Source organism: Ctenopharyngodon idella, chromosome 7 (genome assembly GCF_019924925.1).
Source record: "Ctenopharyngodon idella isolate HZGC_01 chromosome 7, HZGC01, whole genome shotgun sequence".
Taxonomy (NCBI): Eukaryota; Metazoa; Chordata; class Actinopteri; order Cypriniformes; family Xenocyprididae; genus Ctenopharyngodon; species Ctenopharyngodon idella.
This window is the reverse complement of record NC_067226.1, coordinates 48,940,508-48,959,202: the sequence shown is the minus strand read 5'-3', so window position 1 is coordinate 48,959,202 and position 18,695 is coordinate 48,940,508. Positions and strand designations below refer to the sequence as shown.

The following is an 18,695-nucleotide window of genomic DNA, read 5'->3' as shown; positions in this document are numbered from 1 at the left end:
TTTGGAGCCTGTCCCTAGCGGCCAGTCGATGAATCGCAGTTTAAGTCACTTCCGTATTGGCTTCACCAGAAATTGGGAGAGGTTGCCGCTTGGTCCCAATTCAGAGGCAGCATCCCTCGAAGGCCGATTGCGGCGTGACGGACTCCAAATGATGTGTGGTGACGAACTGGGTCTCCATTAGGACCCCAAGCGATCCCATTGGCTCCCGTTACTTTTAATGGGCACTCTTTTTATCGTTCTTTTTTTATGATGTTCATTTATTTACTTAATATTCTAATATTATTGTTGTTATTTACGTATTAATTAACACACACAAGCCAACCAGACTGAGATACCATGTAAGGACTGTAAGAGAAAAGATCTTCTCCACACTATTTCCACAACGTTTTTTGTTTTACAGTACTGCGCAGAGTAAAGTCTAGATATTGGACTGGAAGGCCAAGAAAACTTTCAAAATCTGTTGAGAAGTTTCTCAATTTGTCTTTTTTGAGAAACTGGAAGAAGTCCAGAAGCTCACGCTAAATACAGATTTTTGCTTAAAGGATAAGTTCACTTTCAAATTCAAATTTCCTGATAATTTACTCACCCCCATGTCATCCAAGATGTTCATGTCTTTCTTTCTTCAGTCAAAAAGAAATTAAGGTTTTTGATGAAAACATTCCAGGATTTTTCTCCATATAGTGGACTTCACTGGCCTCCAAAGGGTTGAAGGTCAAAATTACAGTTTTATTGCAGCTTCAAAGAGCTCTACACGATCCCAGATGAGAAATAAGGGTCTCATCTAGAGAAACCATCGGTCATTTTCTAAAAAAATTAAAATTTTATTTATTTTAACCATAAATGCTCATCTTAAACTAGCTCTTTTCTTCTTCTTCTCTATTAGAATTCCGGCAGTGTAGACGCTCTTTGACACAGGTCAAAGTTTGAACTAAATTGTCATATACAATATGCTAGTGCAAGTATATAACAATTAGTTCAAACTTTGACCTGTGGAGGGCAGTAATACACTTAGCAGTGTCTACACTGCCGGAATTCAAATAGAGAAGAAGAAGAAGAAGAGAGCTAGTTCAAGATGAGCATTTATGAGTAAAATGTATAAAATTATAATTTGTTTTTTAAGCTGCAGTGAAACTGTAATTTTTACCTTCAACCGTTTGGAGGCCATTGAAGTCCACTATATGGAGAAAAATCCTGGAATGTTTTCATCAAAAACCTTAATTTCTTTTCGACTGAAGAAAGAAAGACATGAACATCTTGGATGACATGGAGGTGAGTAAATTATCAGGAAATTTGAATTTGAAAGTGAACTAATCCTTTAACAGCTAGTGCAAATTGTTCTGCAAAGTTTGCGCTGGGAAGTGGTTTCGAACCACCAAAACAAACTCTAAATAACCTTTGTTTTTGCCAGATTTACTCCAAAATTACATCACACCAGGTTTTGCTTGAAGTATATCGGGGCCTTTAGACAGACTGTGGGAATACTTGATTATTGGTTTTAAACTTAAAAAAAAAAAAAAAAAATAGTACAATAGTAAAACATGTATGCCTCTTTAATTAATAATATTTTGTCTGTCATTTATTTTAGGACATGAAAATGACCCGGAGACATTCAAAAGACAACTAGAAGGAGTCTATCCAAAACTCATGGAAACAGGTGGATTTGAATTGCTACGGATTAGTGGTACAACAAAAAGCCGGATCTTGTGTGGAATCCCAATTCCAGAGGAAGGATACACAGTGTGACATCTTAGGAATACACAGACTGGAATAGGACAAGCAACAATTTACGTCAGGCCTTTGCAGAAGAGTATTCTTATAGAGGCTGTAAGTGATTAATCGTTATGTTGTTTTGTAAAGTTATAAAAAGTCTCTTTTTTTTTTTTCTTTAAAATATTGTTGTGATTTGATGTACAGCATTGCAAATACAATGATGTCTGCTTGAAGAAATGAGACAGTGATCTTTACTTTCAGAATCTTTGTTCTCCACAAAGCAATGGACCAATGACAAGGTGTCTCAGCTGTGAGCAAGAAATACCTTTCACTCATATGAAAGTCCATGTGCAGAATTGCTCTGGGTATGGTTATGGCACCATGATAGGTTTTATTTTACTAATAAATTTTTTTTTTTTTTTTTTTAGAACTGCACATTTCTGGATAAATTGAGAATCAATCAATTGAGAATTTGTTTAAAGATCATGATTCTCCCATTATTCTGACTGGACAAAATAAATGTAATTTACTTTATGACAAAATTTTGATTGCTGCAGTCTAATCAATAATATTTAATTTGAATAAAAAAACAGTTTGAATGAATTATTCAGTGACTTACTCAAAGTCATTACTGAATGACAAACATTTTTTAACAGTCATTTGTCACCACCTATGACAACAATGTAACTGATACAATCTTTTTTTGAAACGTCAAGTTACTTTCAAATGGCAATGTCCTCTATTTTGATCAGTACTTTAGACATCAGTGGTTATACCTGATCTATAAACTTATATCCCAGTATTTCTGTGATAATTTGAATGCTTGAAACACAGAAATAACGATTCCGTGTGGTTGAAAAGACTGTGACGTTGTTTCATACCTATACATGACAACAGCTCTCTCTGGGCCAGTGGCAATGCAGGTTTTAATGTACTGTTCTGTACTGTCTAAGGTTTAATAGACAGAGCTGAATTGTGGCTATTAAGGAATAAGATTGCTTAAGTTTTTGAATCAAGATTGCAATCTTTACCAAATAATTGTGCAGCTCTATTCTGTTTGCTTGTTTGTTGTTGTTGTTGTTGTTTTTTTGCCTGTTTCTGTGTTGCAAAGGAATTTATTACCCAATGACCCTTTTTAGTTCATCAGAGCAGGAGATATCAGAAGTGACTGCTGAGCCTGAGGGACCGGTTTCTGAGGGACCATCATGTTCATCAGAATGGCCAACTGAAAGATATGCTGGTTTAGAAACTGTTTCAGGTAGACAGAATAGTAATGAATCAGTGCAGTACAGTGTTGTGGATCAAACATTATGGGTCTGAAGGATATGAGTAAAAAAAAATTGCAAATAAATATTATGAATTGTGCATTTCTGACTAATATTTTATTTTTATTAGAGCTGTTTATTGATGCTGTTTCAATTTTCTCTGTTATTGGACAACTCTACTCAACTGTACTCTAAATGCTACATCAGCATGTATATTCTTCCTCCTACAGTATAAGAAGTGATCACAGAAATTCAGAACTGTTAAAAGTATAGTTCACACAAAAGTAACATTTATGGCAGCACACTCACGTTCTAAACCCATATGACTGCAGAAGAAAGCATTTAATAAATACCCAGTTGGGTGAATTCAATTACAATGACAGTGTAATTTTTTGGGTTAACTAACTATCAAAGGGAGTTACAGTGCAATTAATCTGTATATATTTAACTCTCTCTTCTTGTCTTATTTAGACTGGAAGACAGAACAAGAAGCCAGAAAAGCAGTTCAGATTTTTAGATCAGAGCTGCTATCCCCTCATGAGTTTGGGAAGCCATTGATCATGACACTGGACCTAAGAGATGAAATTGAAGATCAGGAAAGACACCTGATATCTTTTTTATAAGAGGTCAAATATGGAGTGGGCCAGCCCTGTTGAGTGCAAACTTCATGGTACAGTTTAAATTGTGATCACATATGCATTCCAGACTTCTTGAAAATTGTTTGTACTGTTTTGCTAAAATGTACATTCTTTGACAGGAGATTCTGCTATTGGGGAAGGAGTGACCAGATTTTTCTTCTCAAAGTGCATATCATTGCTTCAAATTGGATTTCATCTTAATCTTGGTATAGTTATAAAGATTTACCTAACTTTTCATTAATAATACTGTCTAATTCTTTTATTAATGCACTTTCAAACTGTTAAATAGCTTGGTGTACTATGGCTGGGTATCAAAACAGATTTATCAATTCAATCTGAGTTGTGCATGCATCTTGTTATATATCAGTTATAATATCCATTTTGCATTTAAATGAAAGAAAAACATTGTCACTGCATTAAATTTACATGGGAACCTTAGAACTTGATGTATTATGATTATTATTATTATTGTATATACTAATAAACACAACAAAAAATTACTCTGACGACCTACAGAAGCATTTCTTGTGTAAAACTGATAACAGTGTGCAAAATTATTTTATTAACATGGCCATCTAAAAGTATAGAAAAGCTCTGAATGTGTATTTAAAAAAGTTGTGTATAAATCTAAGCATCTAAAGGGATACTTTGCCGAAAAATGAAAATTCTGTCATAAATTATTTACTCAACTTGTTCTAAACCACTTTTTTTCTTCTGCTGAACACAAAAGAAGATATTCTGAAGAATGTTAGTAACCAAACAGTTCACGGCAGCCATTGTATGAAAAAAAAGTCAATGAGGCCGATCAGCTGTTTGGTTATCAACATTCTTCAGAATATCTTCTTTTGTGTTCAGCAGAAGAAAAAAACCTACAGGTTTGGAACAACTTGAATAAATGATGACAGAATTTTCATTTTTCAGCAGACTATCCCTTTAATGTATAAACATACATTGTATGTGGTAAAAGATCTCTGTAATTCATGAATTGATGTCAGGACCATTCTGATGTAAATTGTATTAAATACTTTTTTTGTGTCAACCAATATACACAGCATTTTTTTTCTGAACAGGAAACACGGCACTAACAAAACTGTTTGAAGGCGAGCCGGACCATCTGACTCCATCAACATCTCAATTTCTCCAGGACAGTGACATGTTTGTGGTGGCAGGTAAGTTTTGTACAAGGTTTTGTACTTGTACAATCTCAGTTAGCTGCATTAGTGGCATAATGTTGATTACCTGTGCAAAGTAATTTTTATGATAATATTAGTGTGGGTTTATCATGAATATTGTAATGTAAAAATATAATACATAATTTTCATACATTGTGGCTACACTTTTGAAATGGGTTATAAACATTTATGGATTGGCCCCATTGATTTCCATTATAAGTGCCTCACTGTAACCTAAACTTTTTTTTTTTTTATTTCAGGCAGGATGATTGGCCACTCAATTTTGCATGGTGGACCCTGTGTTACTGGGATAAGTCCTGCCACCATGCACGTTCTGTTGTGGGGATCCCTAGAGACTGCAACAATCCAGATTGAAGACTGTTGTGACTTTGATGTTCGCAACACCATTCATTTAGTATGGACCAGAATGGCAGAGCACTTTTTTTTATTGCAGATTCTATTTTTATACCTGAAAATTTCAATGTAAAATGACTGTACCTATAAAAGTAACAGTACTATCACATAAATAAGTTATGTGTTACTACTTTCTGCCAGCTTAATGGAGACTCTGAACTGTCTGCAGAGGAGAAAGAGGCAATCCTCAATTTATCATTGGCCTGGGACCTGCCAGGTGTCACAGAAGGTAATCGGAGATGGTTATATGAGTGGCTTTTCCTTCATGCTGTAAGTACTGTAAGATGATGCATACACAATTTTGATACACAATTTTGACAATCCACTAAAAACATTTTAATAGTATTTAGAACATACTAGGGCATCAAATACACACCTGTAAAATTAAATTAAATCTTAAATTAGTTTTAGTAAGTACTAATGTAAATTATAGTCTTACTGTGTTATGGATTAAAGTATTAATGTCAACCTAAATCTAAAATTGCAGGTAGTTGGACATACTTCACGTCAAGTGAAGCAGATAAGAAGGGGGTTAAAAGAGACCATGGTGTGGCCACTTCTGACAGAGAGGAAAGATGTCATTCCTCTGCTGTTTCCAAGGGAGTCAGAGGCCATCTACAACTCTGAGGTAAAAACATGCCATGTTACTGTGCTAATGCATGTCTTCTGTTACTTTTTTGTACAGATTTCATTGACTGTATTTACATGGGCAGTTAGTTTAATCAAGCTACTGCAGGTTTTTGCATGTGCTCATCTGACTGAGTATACATCATAGAATTAACTACAATACCTTTCTTGGAATTTTTTTTTTCATTCATTTATGCCTCTGGAGCAAAAAACATCCCCCCTTTTATGATTAAAAATAAACCGTATTATTACAGATGATCTTGGAGCAAATTGTTTGGCCAGAGCTGGATGACGATGACAGTGACAATGAAGAGTGCAGCCTTGAGGACAAATACAAGGTTGCTGGATACCTGCGGACATTTATCAAAAATGGTCAGTGTATTCATGGTACATAAACAAACATTGTTATAAACATTCTAATCTAAAATTAGTAAGAGTTATCAATTATGTTTCAGCCTCCTCTTCGAACTTAAAGGAACTGCTTAAGTTCTGGACCGGATGGGAAATCCCATCTAATGACCTTCAAGTCGAGGTGATGGAAGGCAACCTTCCCAGGTCCTCCACTTGTTTCCAAAAGCTTTTCATCCCCGCACACTACACGTGCTACTCTGAATTTGAGAGGGATATGCTAACCTGCATTTCCTGCAACGATACAGGTTTCGGCCTTATATAACTTGAATTTGTGTATAAAGGGTTAGTTCCCTTTAAACGTTTGTGTTCAAGGAAAGTTTCATGTAGTTGTACTAATACAAGAATGCTGTTGACTAAATGCAGACTTCCATTCAAATAACCACGTTTCACTTTTAATGAAATTGGCTTTTTATTGTTAAAGCCTCAAAGTTTGAACAGCATGTGTTCAAGAAATTTTTTGTTGTACTAATATACAACTATACAAAAACACATTTCAGTTTTAATGAATTTCTTTATGAATTGTTACAAATAAAAGTTAACAGCTTGTTCAAGTAAACATTTATCAAGTTTATATGTAGGTGAAGTTGTTGACTGAATACACCAGACATTCATACACAGCCATACACAAGATGTAACTTTCAGTATACACTATGTGCAGAATTATTGGGCAAGTTGATTTTCTGTTCATATTTTTTTTCCAAGCACATTTTACCAATTCCAAACCACATCAATCTTAATAAATATTATTAATTTTGTCTTTAATCGTTTAATAAGTGATATATAATTGTTTGTGAAGGCTGGAAGTGAAAAAAACTGTAAAAGAAAATCTGCCTAATAATTATCCATACCTGAATATAAGGCGTTTTTCACTTCCAGCCTTTATGAACAATTATATATAATTTATTAATGATTAAATACAAACATAATGGTAGTTATTAAGATTGATGTGGTTTGGAATTGGTAAAATGTGTTTAGAAAAAAATCAATCAGAAAATCAACTTGCCTAATGATTCTGCATGTAATGAGGTGTACAAATTCTAAATGTTTCTACCCTTGTGTATTAAAGGGTTAGTTCACCCAAAAATGAAATTGTTATTAATTTCTGACCCTCATGACGTTCCACACCTATAAGACCTTCGTTCACCTCGGAACACAAATTATGATATTTTTGATGAAATCTGTGAGGTATATGGCTCGTCCATAGACAGCAATATAATCAACACTTTCAAGGTCCAGAAAAGTACTAAAGACATTGTTAAAACAGTCATGTGACTGCAGTGGTTCAACCTTAAATTTATAAAGCGATGAGAATTATTTTTTGTGTGCAAAAAACAAAAATTCAATCATTCAACAATTTTTCCTCTTCCCTGTCATTATCCTTATGCAGTTGTTGCAGTGAACGCAGTTCAGAGTTTCCGTGTTTACGTCTGAACACCGACTCATCGGCCAGCTCCTGCGTCAGCATCACACACGTGTCGTGCTGCTCATGTGATCAAAGCCTCGGCCAATACTGAGCCGGTGTTCAGATGTAAACACGGAAGCACTGCACCAACTGTGTAAGGATAATAACATGGAAAAGGAAATATTGTTGAATAAAAACATTGTTTTTTTTGTTTTTGTGCACAAGAAGTATGAACATGATGCGTTTAGTACCTTTCTGGACCTTGAAATTGTTGATTATATTGCCATTTATGGATGAGTCATAAACCTCTCGAATTTCATCAAAAATACCTTAATTTGTGTTCTGAAGATGAACAAATGTCTTACAGATGTGGAACGACATGAGGGTGAGTAATTAATGACAGAATATTCATTTTTGGGTGAACTAACCCTTTAAAAGGTTTTGACATTTGTAATCAGTGGCTTGCCATTAATACAGCTCTTGTATTAAAGTAGGTGGTTAAGCTCTGAGAGAAAGGAACATCAGGATTGGGTAGTGAAGACAAAACCTCTTCTGTCAACTGATGTGGTAGTTCAGTTTCAGGTATTTCTACATGTGGAATATGATGGTGGTGCAATCCTTGCCAGTCAAGACCATAGTCAAGGTCAACCTAAAAAAAAAAAAAAAAAAACATTCTATCAACATTTAGAATGGTTTTCAATAACAACAAAAAACCCTATTCAGACAGTAATTGTTTTTCATGGGGACGCAAGCTATTTTCATTATTTACAGGGGTTAGTGTTTGTACCCCCACCATTTGCATAAATATTCTTTCATCAAATATTTCCTGTTTTTTTGATAAACAGCAAGTTTGTGTGAATTTAATTGCTGTCCAAATCCACATCTCTGATTTTTCAAATTTTTGGGATTGAACAGTGCCAAGCACGTACAGTAACAGTTGTGCTGAATTCACAATAATTTGCATGCATTTTAAGACATACTGTTCCACTACAGTAAGTGAGAGCTGTGAGGAACAAAAAAGCACAAACCTTTGAAATGGGACATTATTATGGCAGTAACAGGTAAGCAATACAATTTTAATATATGAAAATTTAACATTTATTTATGGGCACCTTACGTGACAAGGACCCATGTATACAGTTATATACAGTAAAATTATAACTCAAGCAGCTTCGTTTACTTGTGTAAAGAAGAGGCTGCAGTAACTTGTCTGCTCATTTCTACACTTTAAAAATGACATCCATAATTTTGAGATAAAATGCAAGACAGAAAACCCATTTAAATTATAGTGCAAACATTTTCCTATGTTTATTACAGATGTCCACATGAAAAACAATTACTGTCCGAATAGGGTTTTAGACAGTACATATTAAGAACAAATATCTGCAATGTGCTTATTAGGCACATCAATATTCTGATATATTTTTTACAAGCACATTTTACAAACTCCAAACCCCGTCATTCGTCACACAATAACTTGAAGTTCTACACTATAGTATTGTCACAGACCCGCCAGGTTCTTACTTCAGCCAATCACAGCGCACTCCCTCACCAGAGTTCTAACACACACACCTGATCCCCATCATCACAATCACCACCAGATACTTAAGCACAGCACTCACCTCAGTTCACTGTCCGGTCTCGTTGATACAAGGACTACTCTTCCAATGTTCCAGCTCATTGAGAATACTTACCCTTACCGTTCCAGCGTGCCTCCCAGTCTTTGTGCTAAGTATCTGTGTGTGTGTCTCCCTACCGTCTCTGTGAGCTCACTCCACCACTTCTCCTTCAACCATCCACGAGTCATCCACCTGCAAGACAAAGGACAGTATTACCACTTCTGTTTCACCATCTCAACCATTTGGTCGCAGCTTGGACCAATAACCCAGTCCCTGACCAACTTCCTCTCTCATTTCAAAGAAGATTTCGGTAGACCAGCTGGTGATTCTTTGGTGGGTGAGCAACTCTATCAGTTGAAACAAGGATCTATGCCTGTTAACAATTATGCCCTCAAGTTTAGGACTCTTGCTGCTGCCAGTGGATGGAACGAACAAGCTTTGCTCACCACCTATCGTCAGGGTCTGGATCCCAGGGTGCGGCTGCATCTCGCTGCATACGAGGATTCCATCGGGCTTGAACGCTTCATTCAACTCTCCAGCAGATTTTCCACTTGTATGCAGTCGTGTCTCGAAGAACACCAGGGCCAGCTGCTATGCACATCATCCCTCCGTCAGCCAGAGTCCATCAGCCCTCCAGAACCAGTATCAGAACCTATGCAATTGGAGAACAATCGTCTAATTTTCGCTGAACGGCAGAGACGGCTGACCCAAGGACATTGTATATTGTGGTGCATCTGGACATGTGAGATCTACATGTCCCATTAGTCCTCCTCGTCCCATGGTGAGTGCGATGATACCCTCCATTAAGAAAATGAAACCACTCACCACTGTCGTAACACTTGCTGCTGTCAATGTCTCCATTCCCGTCTATGCCCTCCTCGACTCCGGGTCAGCCAGTAACTTCATCTCTGGTGACCTCTGCCATCAGCGTAAGCTCAAGACAACCTCTACGCCGTCCATCTACCAGATCCACTCAGTAACGGGCAAGCTGCTCGGTCGTAAACCTGTCCATAAGTGTGCTGGTCCGGTGAAGCTTCAAGTTGGAATACTTCACATGGAAGAACTTCATCTACTGGTTCTGGAGGATTCCACCGCTGATGTGATCTTAGGGCGCCCATGGTTGGAGCAGCACAACCCCATCATCTCTTGGACCACCGGAGAGATCCTGAAGTGGGGCGACACCTGTTTTCCTGACTGTTTTCCACAAAAACTCCTGCCACCTGTACCTCCTCCTGAGTCACTTCCTGTGTGTTCCACATCCATCGAGAGCCCTGTAGAGAAACAGTCTGTGGATATTCCTCCGTGTTACGCCTCCTTCAGTGATGTGTTCTGCCCGAAGAAAGACTCCAAGCTGCCTCCACACCGGCCATGGGACTGTGCCATCGATCTGCTTCCGGGTGAGTCAGTGCCCCGTGGCAAGATTTATCCACTCTCCATCCCAGAGCAGAAGGCCATGGAGGAGTACATAGAGGAGGCTCTTAACCAAGGCTACATTATTCCATCCACTTCCCCTGCTGCTTCGAGCTTCTTCTTCGTGGCCAAGAAAGACGGAGGCTTGCGGCCTTGTATAGACTACCGGGCTCTCAACAAGATTACAGTCAAGTTCAGATATCCTCTTCCCCTCATCCCAGCGGCTTTGGAACATCTCTGTGGTGCCACTGTGTTTACCAATCTGGACCTCCGCAGCGCCTATAACCTCATCCGGATACGTGAGGGGGACGAATGGAAGACGGCCTTTGTGACCCCTACTGGACACTACGAGTACCTCGTTATGCTGTATGACCTGGTCAACGCCCCCTCCGTATTCTAGGACTTCATCCATGAGGTGCCCCGGCAATTCCTCCATAGATCCATCCTAGTCTACGTAGATGACATCCTGGTCTATTCCCGTAGCATGGCCGAACATCGCCACCACGTTGCGGAGGTCCTTCAACGCCTGAGAGAATTCCAGTTGTTCCTCAAAGCTGAAAAGTGTTCATTCCACCAGTCCTCTGTGCAGTTCCTTGGGTACAACACCTGTAGCAGTGGCATCCAGATGGACGAGGGGAAGGTGGAAGCCATCATGAACTGGCCCATTCCATCCACCATCAAAGAGCTCCAAAGATTCCTCGGATTTTCCAACTTCTACAGAAGATTCATCCAGAACTACAGCTCCATAGCTCATCCACTTACCAGTCTCCTCCGAAACAAGCCCAAGTCTCTGTCCTGGACACCAGCGGCCACCGAAGCCTTCAACACCTTGCGAGAAGCATTTACCAGCGCACCGCTCCTCATCCACCCAGACCCCGAGAAGCCTTTCGTCGTGGAGGTAGATGCTTCCCATACTGGAGTAGGAGCAGTGCTTTCGCAGCAGCAGGGAAATCCAGCCAAACTCCATCCATGTGCCTTCTTCTCCCGTAAACTCAGCCCAGCGGAGAGAAACTACGACATTGGCAACAGAGAACTGCTAGCCATAAAGTTGGCACTTGAAGAATGGAGGCATTGGTTGGAGGGCACCAAGCATCAATTCACCGTACTCACCGACCATAAAAACCTTGAGTACTTGAGGGATGCCAAGAGACTCAACCCACGTCAGGCCCGTTGGGTGTTGTTCTTCACCAGTTTCAATTTCTGTATCTCCTATCGTCCTGGCTCCAAGAATGTTAAAGCTTTATCACGTCTCTATGCTCCTGAAGAGACCCATGAAGCTCCTGAAACCATACTCCCCAAAAGTGTCATCGTGAGTCCCATCCAGTGGTCGGAGACCTCAGTTCCAGCCTCCAATGCCTCCGCCAACACTCCGCCAGGCTGTCCCCCCGGATTACAATATGTCAACAGAACACAACGCACTCCTCTCATCCATTCTTCCCACACATCTCTGGGCACTGGCCACCCAGGGGCCAATGAAACCCTCTCACTGCTAAAAGAGTGCTTCTGGTGGCCGAACATGGCCAGGGATGTGAGAAGGTACGTGCAGGGATGTAAGAACTGCACCATCTCCAAGAGCCCTCGCCATCTTCCATCCGGCAAGCTCCTTCCTCTGCCTGTTCCCAACAGACCATGGTCACGCCTAGGAGTGGATTTCATCACGGATCTGCCTCCCTCCGATAACTGTACCTGTATCCTGGTGGTCATTGACAGATTCTCCAAATCCTGCCGGCTGATACCCCTCAAGGGTCTACCCACAGCCATGGAAACTGCAGAACTTATGTTTAACCACGTCTTCAGGTATTATGGAATTCCCGAGGACATCGTGGACCACAATTTATGTCACGTGTTTGGAAAGCCTTCTTTACCCTCCTAGGTGTGACCGTAAGCCTCTCATCTGGTTACCATCCGCAGTCGAACGGGCAGACGGAAAAGAAGAACCAAGAGATCGGGCCGATTCCTGCGTACCTTCTGGGGGGGTACTGTCACAGACCCGCCAGGCTCTTCCATCAGCCAATCACAGGTGCATAGAACTAGAGACTATGCACCGCTGGATTATACTGCACCTGCTACAGTTCTTCTACTATTGTCTCGTTGCAGTAGTTTAAATAAAGACTTTTCACTTGCAATTGGATCTTGTGTTTCTGTTTCATGACAGACATACCTTTGGTTGTGTACACTACGGCCAGTAATGTGAGAGTTGCGGTTGGCCCCCTGTCTACTCACCATGTAGTGACACACCTCAATGTTCTCACCACCCATGTCAGACCTGTTAAAGAATGATTGTACTAGGAGGATTATTTGTTGATCTAAGAGGTCTTAGAAGTTACATAATATTACTGAAAATAGAACTTTCTTCTTGGGTGGTGTAAATCTACCTTACTCTTGAAGGTATGCCAAATTGATCCACTGCTGTGAGGAAGCAGGCTAGAACTGTCGATTCTCTGTTTTTCAATTCACATTTATTTGTATAGCGCTTTTCACGATACATATCGTTTCAAAGCAGCTTTACAGAGAATGCATGTCAACATTACAATTTGGAGAATGCAGTTAGCTAATAATGTAATAATTTAGGCGATTAATATACAATCACTGTTTGCAATTTAATTGAAGGTAGAAGCAAAGAGCTCCTGGAAAAATGAATTACATATTAACAATAATTAGGATATATAGAAATTTGCGAATGTGCGTGTTGATCCAGATGTTGCATCTTCTGAAGTCATCGCAGGAGTTGGCGCCGTCTCTTCCAAAGTTTTAGTCATCTGAGGTCTTCTTAAGAGGCTGGATCCAAACTGAACGGGCGTCCCGAGGTAAAACAGAAAAGCAAATGGAGAATAATTAGCATAGCTGCTGTTCATAACATTAAGCAAAGATAGTCATGTGCAATTGATCTGATATGAGATGGATTATGTGAATGCTTGGCTAAAGAGATGCGTCTTTAATCTAGATTTAAACTGGGTGAGCGAGTCTGAGCCCCGAACATTATCAGGAAGGCTATTCCAGAGTTTAGGAGCCAAATGTGAAAACGCTCTCCCTCCTTTAGAGGACTTAGCTATCCTAGGTACAACCAGAAGTCCAGAGTTTTGTGATCTTAAAGAGTGTGAAGGATTGTAGGGCGATAAAAGATCGGTTAAGTACACAGGAGCTAAACCATTTAGAGCCTTATAGGTCATTAGCAGTACTTTATAATCTATACGGAACTTAATAGGTAACCAGTGAAGAGATGATAAAATTGGTGTTATATGATCATATTTTCTTGACCTGGTAAGAACTCTAGCAGCTGCATTTTGTACCAATTGTAGCTTGTTTATTGAGGAAGCAGGGCAACCAGCTAGTAATGCATTACAGTAATCTAGTCTAGACGTCATGAAAGCATGAACTAACTTTTCTGCATCAGAAACAGATAACATATTCCGTATCTTAGCAATGTTTCTGAGGTGGAAGAAGGCTGTTTTCGTAACATGAAATATGATTTTCAAAGGACAAGTTGCTGTCTAATATAACACCCAGGTCTTTAACTGTCGAGGATGGAGTAACAGAACATCCTTCTAAATGCAGATTGTAGTCTGAGAGATTCTGTGTACAGGTTTTTGGCCCAATAAGTAATACTTCAGTCTTATCTGAATTTAATAGAAGAAAATTACTAGTCATCCAATGTTTTACTTCTTTAACACACTCTGTCAGATTGGATAATTTAGAGTTTTCATCTGGTTGTGTTGAAATATATAATTGAGTATCATCGGCACAGCAGTGGAAACTAATTCCATGTCTTCTTATAATATTACCAAGTGGCAGCATGTATATTGAAAATAGCAGAGGGCCTAACACAGATCCTTGAGGCACTCCATAATTTACTATCGTTATCTTAGATTTTTCCCCGTTTAAATAAACAAAATTGTGACGGTCTGATAGATACGATCTAAACCACCGTAATGCCTGTCCCTGGATACCAGTGTAATTCTGTAGTCGATCTAGGAGTATTTAATGATCTATAGTGTCGAACACAGCACTGAGATCAAGTAACAGAGATACAGCCTTGGTCAGAAGCTAGAAGTAAGTCATTTGTAATTTTAATTTTTATGATGAGGCCTGAATCCTGACTGAAATTTTTCATAGATAGCATTTTTTTGCAAGAAGGAGCACAATTGGACCGACACCACTTTTTCTAGTATTTTAGATATAAATGGAAGATTTGAAATGGGTCTGTAATTTGCCAATACATTTGGATCTAATTGTGGTTTCTTAATGAGAGGCTTAATAACTGCTAACTTGAACGGTCTTGGAACATGACCTAGAGATAAAGACGAGTTAATAATATTGAGAAGAGGCTCTTCTGCTACAGGTAACAATTCTTTCAGTAGTTTAGTGGGTATTGGATCTAATAAACATGTTGTTGGTTTAGACGCTGTGATAAGTTTATTTAGCTCTTCCTGTCCTATAGTCGTAAAGCACTGCAACTGTTCTTGAGGGACGATAATTGAGGCTGAATCATAAAACTCTGTCAAGGGTTGTACATTTACAACTGTATTTCTGATGCTTTCGATTTTTTCAGTAAAGAAATTCATAAAGTCATCGCTACTAAACTGTAATGAAATGTTTTGTTCTGGTGATGTCTGTTTATTTGTTAATCTAGCCACTGTACTAAATAAGAACCTTGGATTGTTTTGGTTATTTTCTATGAGTTTGCGGAGATGCTCGGCCCTGGCTGCTTTTAGAGTCTTTCTATAACGGGACGAGCTGTCTTTCCACGCGATTCTAAAGACCTCTAAACGAGTTTGTCTCCATTTGCGTTCTAGATTACGAGTTTCTCTTTTGATAGCGTGAGTAATATTGTTGTACCATGGTACAGTATTTTTCTCTCTGACCTTTTTTAATCTCATCGGTGCAACAGTATCTAATGTACTAGTGAAAGTGGTGCACATACTGCTAGTAATTTTCTCAAGATCATTTGTGTGTTTGGGTACAATGAGCAGCTGAGACAGATCAGGCAGTTTATTTGTGAATTTATCTTTAGTTGTCGGAAGAATTGTTCTACCTAGTCGATATCGTGGCGCAATTTGACAAATATCAGCAGTATGCAGTACGCATGTTACAAGGTAATGATCAGTGATATCATCACTTTGCGGTAGAATTTCTATATCAGTAATATTGATTCCATGTGATAATTAAATCTAGTGTATGATTAAGACGGTGAGTGGGTCCAGTGACGTTTTGTTTGACCCCAAACGAGTTTAGTAAATCTGTAAACGCAGCCCCTAACGCATCATTTGTATTGTCTACATGAATGTTAAAATCTCCAACAATCAGCGCTTTATCAACGTTGACCAATAGGTCTGAGAGAAAGTCTGCAAACTCTTTTAGGAAATCAACATAAGGCCCTGGAGGTCTATAAACAGTAACCAAAGCAAGAGATAGTAGCGACTTTTTACTTATATCTGAGAGTGTAACGGTTAGCACGAGAATTTCAAATGAATTAAACCTGTAGTTTGTTTTCTGGGTAACGTTAAGAATCTCTCTATAGATTGTTGCAACACCACCGCCACGGCCAACCAGATTTTGCTGGGGTGCAGGCCATCAGCACGGAAGAGCCTAGGTTGCTCCCAGAAAAGATTCCAATTATTTATAAAGAGCAGCTTCTGTTCAGTACACCAAGACATTAACCATTCATTTAAAGCAAATAATCTACTGAACCTTTCATGTCCACGGCGGTACGTCGGAAGCGATCCGGACACGATGATCCTCGTCGCGGGCGATGTGGCTCGTACCGTCTCGATCAGGCTCCTGAAGTCCTGCTTCAGCACCTCCGTCTGCCGCAGCCTGGTGTCGTTCACCCCCACGTGCAGAACAACAGCTCCGATGCTCTCAGCTCTCTGTTATTGGTGGATGCATTTAAAAAGACTATGAGACGAGAGAATCCATCTATACCACCGTGAATAACTACTCTCCACCTGTGGCAGAAAAAATTAAAACTAACACTTAGAAAAAAAAGGTGAAAAAGAATTCAATTCTCATGGTGAACACGTACTGTACCATTACTTGAAGGTCAAAAAAAAAAAAAAAAAAAAAAAATCAAATTCAGATCATGCCAAAGCAATAAGTAAATCAGCATATTATCTTCTTAAAAATATATAAAAAATTAACCAGAATCTGAGCATATAACAAGTCCCCAGGTTTTAAAACTGGCTTTTTGTTATATTTATATTGATTTTAATGTACTATAGTTTATAATCACTACTTGGCTAAGTAACCTTAATACACTGCAGATATGTTAATTTAATATAAACCTAACTGATCACTCAAATTATTAGGATCAATTAATTTTGAAATAAGGGTTCACTCAAAAAAGGTGAGTTTGTGTTTAGCTAATATGCCACCCGCAAATGGAACTAGCTTCCACAAGGGATTTCTTTCTTCTATTTATTCTTATTTTACCTTATGTCATGTCCAATATGTTGTATTATTTTACTTTTTTGTATGTAACATTTACTCATTTTGCAGATGCTTTTATCCAAAAGGAATGCGAGTGCCACGACACAGTTCCTCAACAACCGTCCATACCGCCGTGATGAATACGATCCTCAATTGGATGGAACTGGAATAAATACTTTGAATGTTGCGATCCTGTCGGACTTATGATAGCTACCTGAATCGTAACAAAGCACTGTTGGCCAGAGGAGAACTGGCCCCCCGACTAAGTCTGGTCTCTCCCAAGGTTTTTTTCTCCATTTAAACACCTATTTGCCACCTGATGTCACCTGATGGAGTTTGGGTTCCTTGCCGCTGTCGCCTTTGGCTTGCTTAGTTGGGGACACTTGACATTTGACTTGACATTTGATATTCAACAGTGCTTTGATCTGCCTGCATTGACACTATTCTTTAAGAGCTGCTGTGCAGCCAAATAATGTACCAGTTATCAATGTAAAGCTGCTTTGACACAATCTACATTGTAAAAAGTGCTATATAAATAAAGGGGACTTGACTTGACTTGAGGAATACAACAAGTGATTCATGAAGAGGCAAATATTGTGAAGTGCTCACAATACAAGTTTCAGACATTGCTTAGAGTAGCATAAGCTAGAATAGGGAGGGATTTAAGTAAGTGAAAGCATAGATGCATTCTTCCTGGGTTCATTGATATATAATATATATATATATATATATATATTACAGTGGTGTGAAAAAGTGCTTGCCCCCTTCCTGATTTTTTATTTTTTTGCATGTTTGTCACACTTTAATGTTTCAGATCATCAAACAAATTTAAATATGAATCAAAGATAACACAAGTAAACACAACATGCTGTTTTTAAATGAAGGTTTTATTATGAAGGGAAAACAAAATCCAAACCCACATGGCCCTGTGTGAAAAAGTGCTTGCCCCCTAAACCTAATAACTGGTTGGGCCACCCTTAGCAGCAACAACTGCAATCAAGCGTTTGAGATAACTTGCAATGAGTCTGTTACAGCACTGTGGAGGAATTTTGCAGAATTGTTGTAATTCAGCTACATTGGAGGGTTTTCGAGCATGAACCGCCTTTTTAAGGTCATGCCACAGCATCTCAATGGGACTGAGGTCAGGACTTTGACTAGGCCACTCCTTCATTTTGTTTTTCTTCAGCCATTCAGAGGCTGGTGTGTTTTGGATCATTGTCCTGCTGCAGAACCCAAGTTCACTTCAGCTTGAGGTCACAAACAGATGGCCAGACATTGTCCTTCAGGATTTTTTGGTAGACAGCAGAATTCATGGTTCCATTTATCACAGCAAGTCTTCCAGGTCCTGAAGCAGCAAAACAGCCCCAGACCATCACACTACCACCACCATATTTTACTGTTGGTATGATGTTCTTTTTCTGAAATGCTGTGTTACTTTTAAGCCAGACGTAATGGGACACACACCTTCCAAAAAGTTCAACTTTTGTCTTGTCAGTCCACAGAGTATTTTCCCAAAAGTCTTGGGGATCATCAAGATGTTTTCTGGTAAAACTGAGAAGATCCTTTATGTTCTTTTTGCTCAGCAGCAGTTTTTGTCTTGG

The 18,695-nt window shown here is 39.0% G+C and overlaps 2 long non-coding RNA genes across 2 annotated transcripts; both read left to right on the top strand.

The window, feature by feature from the left end:
* Positions 1–1,051: 1,051 nt before the first annotated feature.
* On the top strand, positions 1,052–2,466 carry LOC127516803 (uncharacterized). Its single transcript, XR_007931089.1, has 3 exons — positions 1,052–1,269; positions 1,586–1,824; positions 1,972–2,466. It is a non-coding gene; the product is annotated as an uncharacterized LOC127516803 (long non-coding RNA).
* Positions 2,467–2,681: 215 nt separating this feature from the next.
* LOC127516802 (uncharacterized) lies at positions 2,682–6,923 on the top strand. Its single transcript, XR_007931088.1, has 6 exons — positions 2,682–3,645; positions 3,733–3,819; positions 4,684–4,782; positions 5,046–5,827; positions 6,081–6,198; positions 6,282–6,923. It is a non-coding gene; the product is annotated as an uncharacterized LOC127516802 (long non-coding RNA).
* The last annotated feature ends 11,772 nt before the right edge of the window (positions 6,924–18,695 follow it).